Source organism: Gymnodraco acuticeps, unplaced genomic scaffold (genome assembly GCF_902827175.1).
Source record: "Gymnodraco acuticeps unplaced genomic scaffold, fGymAcu1.1, whole genome shotgun sequence".
Classification (NCBI taxonomy): Eukaryota; Metazoa; Chordata; class Actinopteri; order Perciformes; family Bathydraconidae; genus Gymnodraco; species Gymnodraco acuticeps.
The window spans coordinates 299,142-311,277 of record NW_022992044.1 but is presented as its reverse complement, the minus strand read 5'-3'; positions in this window follow the sequence as shown (position 1 = coordinate 311,277).

Sequence of the window (12,136 nt, the reverse complement as noted above, 5' to 3'; positions counted from 1 at the left end):
TTTCCTCTCTCACGCCAGGCTCGACCTGACAGACCCGCATGCATGGATGTATAATAGGAACCCGCATGTCCTCAATGCCGGCCGAGACGGGTTGCCAGAATATTGCTAAAACCCCCATTCATAGTTATATTTTTCTGCCACTGATATTCAACTTGTATGTGCTAAGCTAACAGCCGACCACGTTTCTGGCTACACTTGTCCATCGTAGCATACCTTAGAAGTCTAGGGCCAGACATGATAAACGTTTCTAAAACATTTTTCCTGTTGAAGAGAAGCGTTAGCTAGCCAATGTTATACTCGGCTAATGTACCACAAACTAAAATCTAGTGCCACATTAACTGATAATTCACTAACAATCAACTAAATAATTCACAATCAATTAATGTTACACTTTAAATCAGTCATTTTCTATATTCATAATTTCAATACAACATTCAAACAAAGTGCTCACCTTAACCCTCTGGAGTCTAAGGGTATTTTCTCGATGTTTAGATGTTTTCTTAAATCACCTTTTAAATGTATTTCTTCTAACATGGCACCCCATGTGTTAAATATCAAAATGTTCAGGACAATCTCTGGTATTGCTATATGCAAATTACTCACCTTAGAGCACTGTTTGATGGGATAAGTAGCTCAAAAGCTTAAAATTTGACATCCGATTTTCGGAAAATCTTCAAAACTTTTGTGAAAACACAAATGTACTCATGTGATCGAATTGTTTTGGTATTTTAGATTAGGTTACCAAAGTCTTAGGATCACAAAATAAGTGAAATATTTGAATTACACTGTATATAAATGTGTTATTCATGTCTAAAATTAAAAAAATTAAATTTGAATTTTGAGTAAAATAGGTGTTTATCACTCTACTTTCACCACAGCAGGGACTGAGATACATTAGGACTGAATAATGACTTCATATTACATACCAAGGTTCATGTGATGTGTACAAATACAAATTGAGCATTCAACCTTTTTTTCAACCAACAATTTATTATAAATATATTTTTTTCAACCAACTATTTATATAAATATAAGAAACTGGAAAATCTAACTATTTACATTATTGAACATCAGAACTTTCAACCAACTATTCATTATAAATGTCAAGACAGTGTCAAGGTCTTTGTCTGTCTTCCAAGACAGTGGGTCTGGCTGCTGTGAAGATGGGGGTGATGGTGCATGGGCTGCTGTGTAGGTGGGGTGTACAAGTGCTATACAAGACCTCCACGAGACCTCCTTGCTGGCTGGGTTGAAGGTGATGGCTGTGGTGGAGCCTTTGTGCTGAGGTGTATCTTGACCTGGTGGCAGCCGCAGATGGAGGTGGAGGCAGCTGTAGTGATGCTGGTCTGCTGGTCCTTGGTGGTGAAGGCCCTTGAGCCACGGTAGATCTTGACCTGGGGGCCAGCACAGATGGATGTTCTGGCTGCTGGATAAACGCCGCCTGTGGGCCACTAGGCCCAGACAGCTGTGAAACCTCTCTGTAAAACAAATTAAAATGTAGGACAATAATTACAACTAATTTCATTGAAATAAAGTTCAAGTAAAATGTTGCTCAAGCACAAATAACAATGCACACATAAAAAGAAAGTTTGGAAGGTTGGAGAAGGAACACACACACACACACACACACACACACACACACAGGTATTTCCAGTTACTTTACATTCAGTATAAAATCACAGACACACATATACATAGGCTACATCTGATTACAAAGTCTCATCTGATTACAAAGTCTCATCTGTACAGGACGGTACAAATAATAACAGGCACACATCAATAAATCTATGACAAAGTCTCATCTGTACAGAACAGTATGATAAAATAATCGATGGCAAAAACATGTCACTGTAAATGTCTCCGTTGTGGGACGAATAAATGATTAATTTAATCCTCTACACATGTAATCTCACTTTTACACACCAAAATAACGTTAACACAGAGTAAACATTTGCTAATGGAGAGTCTATTTTGTCCAATAAAAAGTTCATGACTATCGATAACAAATATATATCAATAAACCTATTGTTCATTTTCGCGGTATTCCCCACACATTGCCAGTACACTATTACTGTAATATTTACACTTACCCATGCCCAAATGGATCCTTGTTGTTGTCTTTGTATTCTTCTTCTTCAGAAGAGTCGAAGACTTCACGTTCTGAGGCTCTATCTTCACTGCTGCTAGCGAAAAAAATCTCTAGCGAAGTCGGCAACTGTAAAGTTTTTTTTAGCCATTTTCTCTGTCTCTCTCTCTCTCTCCTCAAAGACGTAAACTGATGGGAGACACATGTTTTATGTTTTGTTTACTTGGTGGGTAGGTCCTTAGTGATTTCTCGATGTCCATTGGTCATTTCAGACCATGATGGCTGCCGGCCGAGATTTCCTTGACGGACACACGAATCCACGAATCCACAGTGTAAAGTCAAGCTGCTTTGAGCGGCCATATTGGCTGCTGTGCCATGGTTACAGTCTCACAGGAGATACCGCTGGAAAGCTACTCTTCCAGTGATTCCGCGGATATCTGAATCATATTTCTACTCCTTATAATCGAAAATATATGATTAATTACGTAAAATTATGCGAATTATACCGACTCCAGAGGGATGATCAGTCCCGTTGAGAACAGCAGAGTGCCACTGCCGAACATGTAAAGGCGAAATACTGTAGAAAACCCCCTGCAGATTTCTGTTGGAGACCCCGTTCATTGCTCGAAGCATACACAAAGAACTTAGTTTGAACTCTAACCTTGGATTTTTAAGTTTTGCCAACTGAATTTATTAAACGACACACACTTTAAACAAGCAACATAATAAAGATAGTCGAGATAACTACTTTAATGTAGTAAGCAACTCAATTCAATATTTTTTGTTCACTTTACAAACAAATTATTTTCAGGCCAACAATTTTAAGTTTGCGTTTTTACAGTGCACGTACGTGTGTGTGTGTGTGTGTGTGTGTGTGTGTGTGTGTGTGTGTGTGTGTGTGTGTGTGTGTGTGTGTGTGTGTGTGTGTGTGTGTGTGTGTGTGTGTGTGTGTGTGTGTGTGTGTGTGTGTGTGTGTGTGGTGTGTGTGTGTGTGTCTCTTAGGGGTTTATTGTATGTTGTGGGGGACGCACGCCCACAACATTGTCCCACCTCTCAGAATGTGAAATAAGGTAAAAACTGAATTCCAAGGGCCACTAGTTGGCATTGACATAGGACAGGGGTCTGCAACCTTTTTGGCCAAAAGAGCTGTAAAAAGCTATAAAACTGTATAAGAAACAAAGAACTCTTATAAGGAGAATAGAAACAAAATACACAGGCCTACTTTAAAATAAATCAATACAGCACTTGGGGAGTCCTCTGCACATTTGAAGGAAATAAATACAATTAAAATGGACCCACTTTGAAATAAATAAAACATATAGCTGCACCCTAAAAAGAGTTAACTGATTGAATTATGACTGAAGATCGTCAGCTGTCTTCCTCTTCCGTGTTTTTCCTCCAATACGTAAAGGCTGCAGCACCTTTGACAACTTCTCTCTTCATATCAAATATACCGGTAAGCCAGCATAATTTGCTGTGAAAGCATATAACTCTAACCACGCAGAATTAAACCCTCTGTGTTCCTCCGATACTTTTCTTTTCTTTGATTTATCCATAGTTCGCTCATCGAGCCGGGGGTCAGGTTATTCACCTGCAAGAAAAGGCGCTGGTGCGGGACCGTATACAGCAGGGGTATTCAACTAAAATTCAACGAGGTCCAGTTAGAGAAAATCTCCCCATGCAAAGGTCTGGAACATCAAAATGTCTAACTTGCTTTATGAATTAGTGTGATATATATTGAAGTAGCCTGCAGCTGTATCAACGTCTACATGTAATCAACTGACTGCCAATCAAATAAAAAAGTACAATTCAATATTATTATTATAACAATATTTATTGTCAATTAACATTGAACTATACAGATATACTGTGGATATGTGTAATGTTCCTCTCTGGCTGCATTTAAAAATAAAATAGAGAAAATAAATAAAATAGCTTTGTTAACCGTTTCACATCATGACTTAACAGTTTCAGACGATTATAGAACAATATCAGTCTTTACACATCATAACAATTGAACAGTTTTAAAGTTTCTCTTTCTTTCCCTCTTATATTGCAATCCATCACTCACTTTGTTTTATTCAGTGCGAGAATTGAGCTGGAGCTTGTCCCGCCAGGAGTTTAAATCTGGGCTGAAATGGTGTCAGGGCCATTCTCATACACACATGCAGGTGCTCATTGGTTAGCCTCAGTTAGCCTGCGCTGGAACGATATGCATCTGTTGTGACCTCAGTTCTGACTTGTTTCTTTCCGTTAACCGTCAAGTGGGAAATAAGTATTTTTTTTGTGTGTTTCTCTTAGTATCCTAAGATACTGTTATGTTTGGCTGTGAAAAAAAAATTATTATTATGAAGGGCAGACCATCTATTTGTATTTATTTGTTTTTTTTAGAAAGGGGCAGGTCACATAAGATTTTATTCTTCTCCCTGCTCCTTTTCGCTCAATGGTAGAGTCATGTTTTGTGGCAATTATTGTACATTTGGTTTTGCGTACCATGAGCGGGACAAATAAAAATGAAATGAAATGAAAGTTTGGTCAAACACTTTGTGTTTTGTCTCATAGTGGCGTGTTGGCACTTTTAATGAGCGCCACGGTCTCTGAACAAATGAGACACACTGGTTCTGTGCTGCCAGTGCGCAGGATGAACATGAAGAGTCCGTCCACTCAGGGTTAAAGGCTCTGTTCTCACTGTCCACTTTCCTCTTCTTGGAGAGCGCCATGTGTAATTATTTGTCTCTCCCTGTCTGCCGCTAACACGCCTGTTCACTCTCCTCTCCGCTTCTCTCCCTGTATCGCTAATTATTCTCTTCACACTTTCCTCTCCGCTTCTCTCTGCCGCTCTCTCATCTCTTCTTCTGTGTTTCTCTCCCTGTATCGCTCACTCGTCTCTTTCGCCCCCTGTCGGCGGCGGTTAAAATAGAATCGCCCCGTCAAAATTGAAATCCCCTATTAATGTATTGATTATAGGTCCGGGTCTGTATAGGTCGGTGTCTGGGTCCGGATCCGGACCGCAGTCCGCCTGTTGCCGACCCCTGGTATACAGGATATGACGCATATTTTAGTTGACCTAATTAAATCTAGGGGTCGACTGATAATCGTCCAGGCCGATTAACGGGGCTGATATTCCGCATTTGACCGATTTGACCGTCTCGCAGCAGAGTAACTGTGTGTGTGGGGGGGGGGGGGGTTCGAGCGGAGCCTCGCAGTTTTTCAGGTTGATATGGGAAGCTCATTAGTTAGCCAACATGTATCTAGCAAATGTTTAGCAAAATATTAGAAGTGAGGCTACTAGACTAACGTTAGGTCTACCGTAATAGCCTCACTTTTAATATTTTGCAAAACATTAGCTAGCACTAGTGTTTTGCAGTTGCTAGCAGCTAATTGAGATTTTATGCTAGATAGACGAGCATTGTTTTGATATAATAAATTAAGCATTATTGTTAGTTAAGTATGTCAGCCTGCAGCCCCACTTTTCACTCTCTGTCTCTCTCTAACTCATTGCAGATGGCTGCACTAAAGAAAAGGGCAACAAGTGCAGTATGGGAGTATTATACTCAAACAACACAGGGGAAGGCAGTCTGCAATACATGCAAAGTAGGTGTCAGCATGGGATCAACAAGTGCAAAAGCGACAAATACGTCAAACCTGTGGTCCCATCTTAGGAATAATCACCCTGGTATCTATGGAACCGCACAGGGGAAACGTGAATCTGAATCTCAGCAGGGGACAATGACTCCAACTCAGCCTACAATGCATGACATGCTTGAGAAACAAAAAAAGTGGCCAAAATCTGATAACCGACCTATACTAATGGACAAACTAATTACAGAGATGATTGTCACTGACAACCAACCGTTCACACTGGTCTCTGATGTTGGCTTTAAGCGCCTCATGGCTGCAGCGGAACCACGATATGCGCTGAAAAATGAGAAGTATTACCGCACTGTAAATCTGTATGATGTTCACCATAAGGTTGTAGAGAAGATAAAAGCCCTGATCCAACCAGAGAATGCTGGCCACTCACTCTCCTTCACTACAGACTGCTGGTCTGGATCAACCGAGTCACTGATGAGCCCAACATGCCACTTTATTGACAATGAATGGACCAGAAAGCAGGTTGTTTTGAATACAAAGGCGATGCATGGATCCCACACTGGGGAATATATCGGAGAGACATTCCTCGGCATGCTTGATACCTGGAAAATAAGCAAAGACCGTGTAGCACTTGTGCTTCGAGACAGTGGAGCAAATATGGTCAAGGGAATGAGGCTTGATGAACTCCCAGACCTCAGCTGCACAGCGCACTCATTACAGCTTGTGGTGAATGATAGTCTGTCAAGTCAAAGAGCCGTCATATATGTCATTGTGATGTTAAAGAGGTGTGCCACCCATTTCCACCACTCGATTCTTGCCAAGCAGCGTTTGAGGGCCATTCAGAAGGACCTTGGCCTGCCAGAACACAACCTAGTCCAGGCTGTCCCAACCAGGTGGAACTCAACGCTCCACATGCTGCAAAGAGCACTGGAGCAAAAGCGTGCTCTTAGCATCTAAGCCGGTGAACACGGAGGATTTGCCTGTCCTAATTCTCACCAGTGGGACATTGTGTCCAATGTGGTCGAAACTCTCATCCCAATAGAGGAAGTGACACTAGAGATGAGCCATAACAACTCCTCAGCGTCCTGCATCATTCCATGTCTGACTGTGCTGAAGATGGTATTTCAAGGTGAAGGACCCTCGACACAAGGCATCAGAACACTCAGGCAAGTCATGAGGTCAAACGTTTCTCAAAACTGGAAGAAACAAAGATGGTGTTGCTGGCATGTGTCTTAGATCCTCGCTATAAAAATCATGTATTCTCCTCTGACACTACACTGACCAAGGCCAAATAATGGCTGAAAGAGGATGTGACCAGTCAAGAAGAGCCTGCTGCTGCTGAATAATATATCAGTGAGGAAGAGCAGGCTGCTGCAGAAGGGACCAGTGAGGAAGACAGAAGAACCCCCAAAAGGCAACGAAGAGAACAGATATCTTGTTGTAGCCGTATTGATGACATGTTCAGTTCTCTTCTAGCATCCCACACTGCTGAGCCGTTGGCTAAATCCTGCCTCGAGGATGAGTTACATATGTACCTCAAGGAGCCAGTGATCGACAGGCGTAAGGGGGATCCACTCCAGTGGTGGAGACAGAATGAAGGGCTCTTCAAGCTACTTGCCACACAAGCAAGAAAGTTTCTTTCTGCCCACCACCCTCGTCTGTTCCAAGTGAGCGGGTCTTCAGCGAAGTCTCTGCCATCTACGAGAAGAACAGAAGCCGTCTCACTGGAGAGCATGCTGAGCAACTCTGCTTTCTGCACCATAATCTGGTGCTGCTGAATTGGGAATACTAAACTCAATTTTCAGAAGTTCAGAACAAGTTTTAGTAGTTTTTTTATTTTTAATGTAATTAAAGATGTTTAAAAGTTCAATAAACATAATATATGCTTAAATGCATTTCAAAGAAGTTGTGTTGGAGTTTGTGTTATTCTACATTTTGACGCCAAGATTTTCTGATTTTACTGCAAATGTATATTAGTTCCAAATATCGTTTATCGGTCTCCTTGATTACTAATAATCGGTATTGGTATCGGCCTTTAAAAAGCCATATCGGTCGATCCCTAATTAAAACCGTTTTGTTTTTTATTTATGTGTCACAGTATCACCTCAAAATACAAGATATGAAACATTTTCAACCGTCCAACAAAATTTAAATAGTCCTACAAATACTTTTATTTTATTTCCTTCTTATTTTTGTCTAAACTCAAGGGAGCCAGAGCAGAGGGCTTAAAGAGCCACGGGTTGCCGACCCCTGACATAGGATATATAAATACTTTACACATTTGTAAGAAGTCCATGTAAGTTTAAGTCGTATTTCGTCCACCAGTGGTTGGACTGGCAGTTGTCACGAGCCCCCAACTAAACCACTGTGTTGGTCTCTCCCCAGGGAATACAAAGGTGGTCTCTAAGAGTTTGGTTTCAGAGCTCTGCTGTGGGACGTTGACAGTAACACGGGAAATGATGGAGCAATGTGGAAGGGGGTAATTAGGGGAGGGGCCTGCTCGAATGGAACCTGGGTGCTTTAGTTTTCCATGTTTTTGCACAGAATGATTCAAAAGTGCTTGTTGACAGATCTCCACATTGACACATTGTTTTCATTTTGTAATTTCAAACCTATAACTTTCAAAAATATCGATTCTGCTTTGGAACAAAAAATGTTGGTGTATTTATTTTAACCTACATTTCTCAATGTACGGTACCAATGAAGTACCTTTTTGGTATGGGTACTAAGACTCAGATATTGTATTAGCATGAAAAGTATCTGTGTTTTCATTTTGTAATTTGAAACCTATAACTTTAAAAAATATCGATTCTGCTTTGGAAAAAAAAAATTTGGTTTATTTATTTTATTATTTTTACCTACTTTTTGGTATGGGTACTAAGACTCAGATATTGTATTAGCATGAATAGTATCCGTGTACCTTTTGCAAAGCACTGAACTACAGTATACTGTAGGTGTGAGATCAAGTCCTCCCGGGGATATGTTTTCAGAAAATATACCACTTGCCCCTTAAAAATCAACCATGTTCATCATATCTCTGTACGGAGGCTCAGTCACTGGGACACTTTTATTTATAAAGCTATGTTGGGAAAACTCCCGTATTACATCTGTTCTCTGGTAAAGCAGAACGTTGCGGGCAGCTATTGTCTGAGATCGCAGGATGTAGTCTTGTTAGATGTGCCAAGAGTGAGGACTGTCTTAGGTATGACGGCTTTTATGTGCGCAGCTCCACTTGCTTGGAACAGCCTACAGTCCAAATTGAAATTGAGCAATTTTATTTCTCTGAATGTTTTTAAGGCACGTCTGCACGAGATGCTTTCTGACACTATGGGTGTTTGTAAGTGTTGGTGAATATGTAAATATGATGTCCTCTATTGTTTGTTTTTATGTTTCATGTGGAACTAAATTGATGCAGGTCTCCCTTGTAAAAGAGATCCATGATCTCAAGGGACCTATCTGTCTAAATAAAGGTTTGAAATGAAATGAAAGGAAATAGATTGAGTCGTTAAGGTCTATGTTTGATTTGTTTACCGTATTTTACGGACTATAAGTCGCACCTGAGTATAAGTTGCTCTTAACAAAAAATGCGTTGTTAAGAGAAAAAAAACATATATAAGTTGCTTCATTGTATAAGTCGCATTAACCACTGAAGTCTTCATCCTCTGTGTCGCTGTTAAACACTTCCACCAACTCCGGTGGAAGTGTTTATTAGCGACAGAGGTGTGGACGAAGCAGCATGTCCTGCTCCGGGCTGTCCTCAGACTCACCACCAGAATCAGCTCCGATTAGACCTTTCTGAATAAACTGTGTTTTTCTTTAGTTTTTTTAATATACATTTATTACTGGAGTTCTGATCCTGGGACTGCATGATGGAAGAGAAGGAGGGCTAGTAAATTCTCCCTAAGTGCTCATAACCAAGCAACACTGTCGTGAAGCCGTCGTTACTCAGCCTGTCATGCTTTTTAATGGGCTTCATGGTGTGTGTGTGTGTGTGTGTGTGTGTGTGTGTGTGTGTGTGTGTGTGTGTGTGTGTGTGTGTGTGTGTGTGTGTGTGTGTGTGTGTGTGTGTGTGTGTGTGTGTGTGTGCGTGCGTGTGTGTCACAGCTTGCTTGTGTGAATGTGTATAAAATCTGCGGATGTATTGTCTATGATGGTTCACCCAAACCATTATCACTAAAGGAAAGGGAAATAAAGGGCCTAAATGGCCATTAGCTCTCATAAAACATCTGTGCTACTACAGTACCGGTGTTATTGTGATAAATGAATCACAGCACACACACATGTCAGCGCTCCACTTCACTGTAGTACAAACTGAGCACCTGCTCACAGTCACTACTGCAAATCTGAACATCAGCACGCAGATATCTGACATTCAATCTTGCTCATTTATAAAGTTTAACCCTTAAATGGTTTCAGTATCCTGGGGGGGGGGGGGGGGGGTGGGGGTACAGTCATTCGACATGCTGTGTCCATTTGTAAAATAGATGCAATAACAATGTAATTGAAGTTTAATATGGGTGTAATATTGTTGTACATAGGTGTGTTACATGGTTTTAATATGGGTCTAATTCAGTGGTGGGTCGTCAGGGCCAAACACTATCAGGACTCACCTTTAATATAGTTTTTTCACTAACATGTTTTAAATGATTTCCAATAGTCTATTCTCTTCAGTTCATAGCTTTTCTCTGTTGCGCTCGTTTGCGTTGCGTCGAGTAATGGTTGTTAATGTTGGAGCTTTTATCCAATCATATTCAAGTCAGGATGTGTTGCCAGGTCAAAGAAATTCCATCGCGGGCCACATTAACATTATGGTTGCCCTCAAAGGACCGGCTGTAACTTTAAGACATTATAAGCATATATATATATATAATATTTATAAAATATTGTTACATTACATACTTGGCTCCAGTGGCTGACAGTGAGGCACGTACCTGTCCATCAAAGTGACCACGCCCTAATTTATGCAAAAACTTTAAGATAAAAGGGTTGCGTTATAAAACAATTCACTCAACAATTAATAATCATTAAGGTGGAATCTAAGTATATCCCGAATAATTTGTATTGCATCCAGGGGTAGAAACATGTTTTTTTCTGCTGTAAAATTGGGCATTTTAACATGGGGGTCTATGGAAATTGCTCCTTTCTGCAGCCATCGCCTATCGGCCAATATATGAACTGCAGTTTGTGGCACTTCCTTATTGGCGTCCCGGCTCTACCCCAGAGTTTGCCGCTTGATAAAAATGCATATAAACGCTGCTGAAGGTTAATCCAATGTCTCTGTGTCACTTTGAAATGATTACTGATAATCCATCGTAATATTTATGACATTAAGCCTAGTTTTCAGTTTTCGGTTTTCAGAGCGTAACGTAGCTTTCGGTTTGGGCAAACTGCGTGTGCATCACTCTCACTCCTCAATGGAAACGTGTAGGTGGAGTTAGGAACTTCCCCTCGATTCTATTAGCTCTAACGGTTCAAAAGAGGTGTCAATCCCCAAAATCGACCAATGGGTTCCAGAGATATGGCAAACACCCAAATGACCCCAGAGGTGGGTTTCTTTTTCTGAAACTCTCTAAAAAGGTCAAATGTAACTTGTTTTGCATCAATCTTGATCCAGGGTACTTATATGTTATAGTTTGGATTCCTAAAGCTTTTAGTCTACTATCCCATCATTCAAGGGTGGTTTTCACTATAAGTAATGTTTTTTTTTTTTGGACGGAAACTATAATTTAAATAGTTTTACTATATTCAATCTGAATTTACTTTAAAATAAAAACATCTATATTGATTCTGACTCTCCTACATCCAACTCACAGGTTTATCATTGCTTTAAGAAAAAAGATTATTAATTTACCCCTTTTAGAAGTGAAGATATAGTCATTTGTTCTGGGAATGTCATTTTCGATCCTGAGACCTGAAAAACAGGCTTGGGGCTTAACAGGTAGGCAGCTGGGGTGGAAGGTCTCACACTCAAAGAAGGGCGGGGGTGATCTCAGGTCGCCTCACTATGGGGGAGAGAGAGGGGGCGGCGGGTAAATCATCTCTATCAAATAATCACATTCGATGTTTATATAGTAGTACTGCAATTATTTCAATTAATCTCACTCCTCGAAATGCCATCAATTGCATTCATACAATATAAATAGTTTTGCATGAAACAATAAAGAATATTTAAAAACTGACTACGGCAACTTGGTTGACATGTAGTATGCATTGATTCTCGGGTCGAACATTAATACCGACGGTGATGGAGAAAAAAAGGCCCAAGGCATCAGGGGCCCAGTTTAGAAGAAGAAGAAGAAGAAGAAGAAGAAGAAGAAGAAGAAGAAGAAGAAGAAGAAGAAGAAGAAGAAGAAGAAGAAGAAGAAGAAGAAGAAGAAGAAGAAGAAGAAGAAGAAGAAGAAGAAGAAGAAGAAGAAGAAGAAGAAGAAGAAGAAGAAGAAGAAGAAGAAGAAGAAG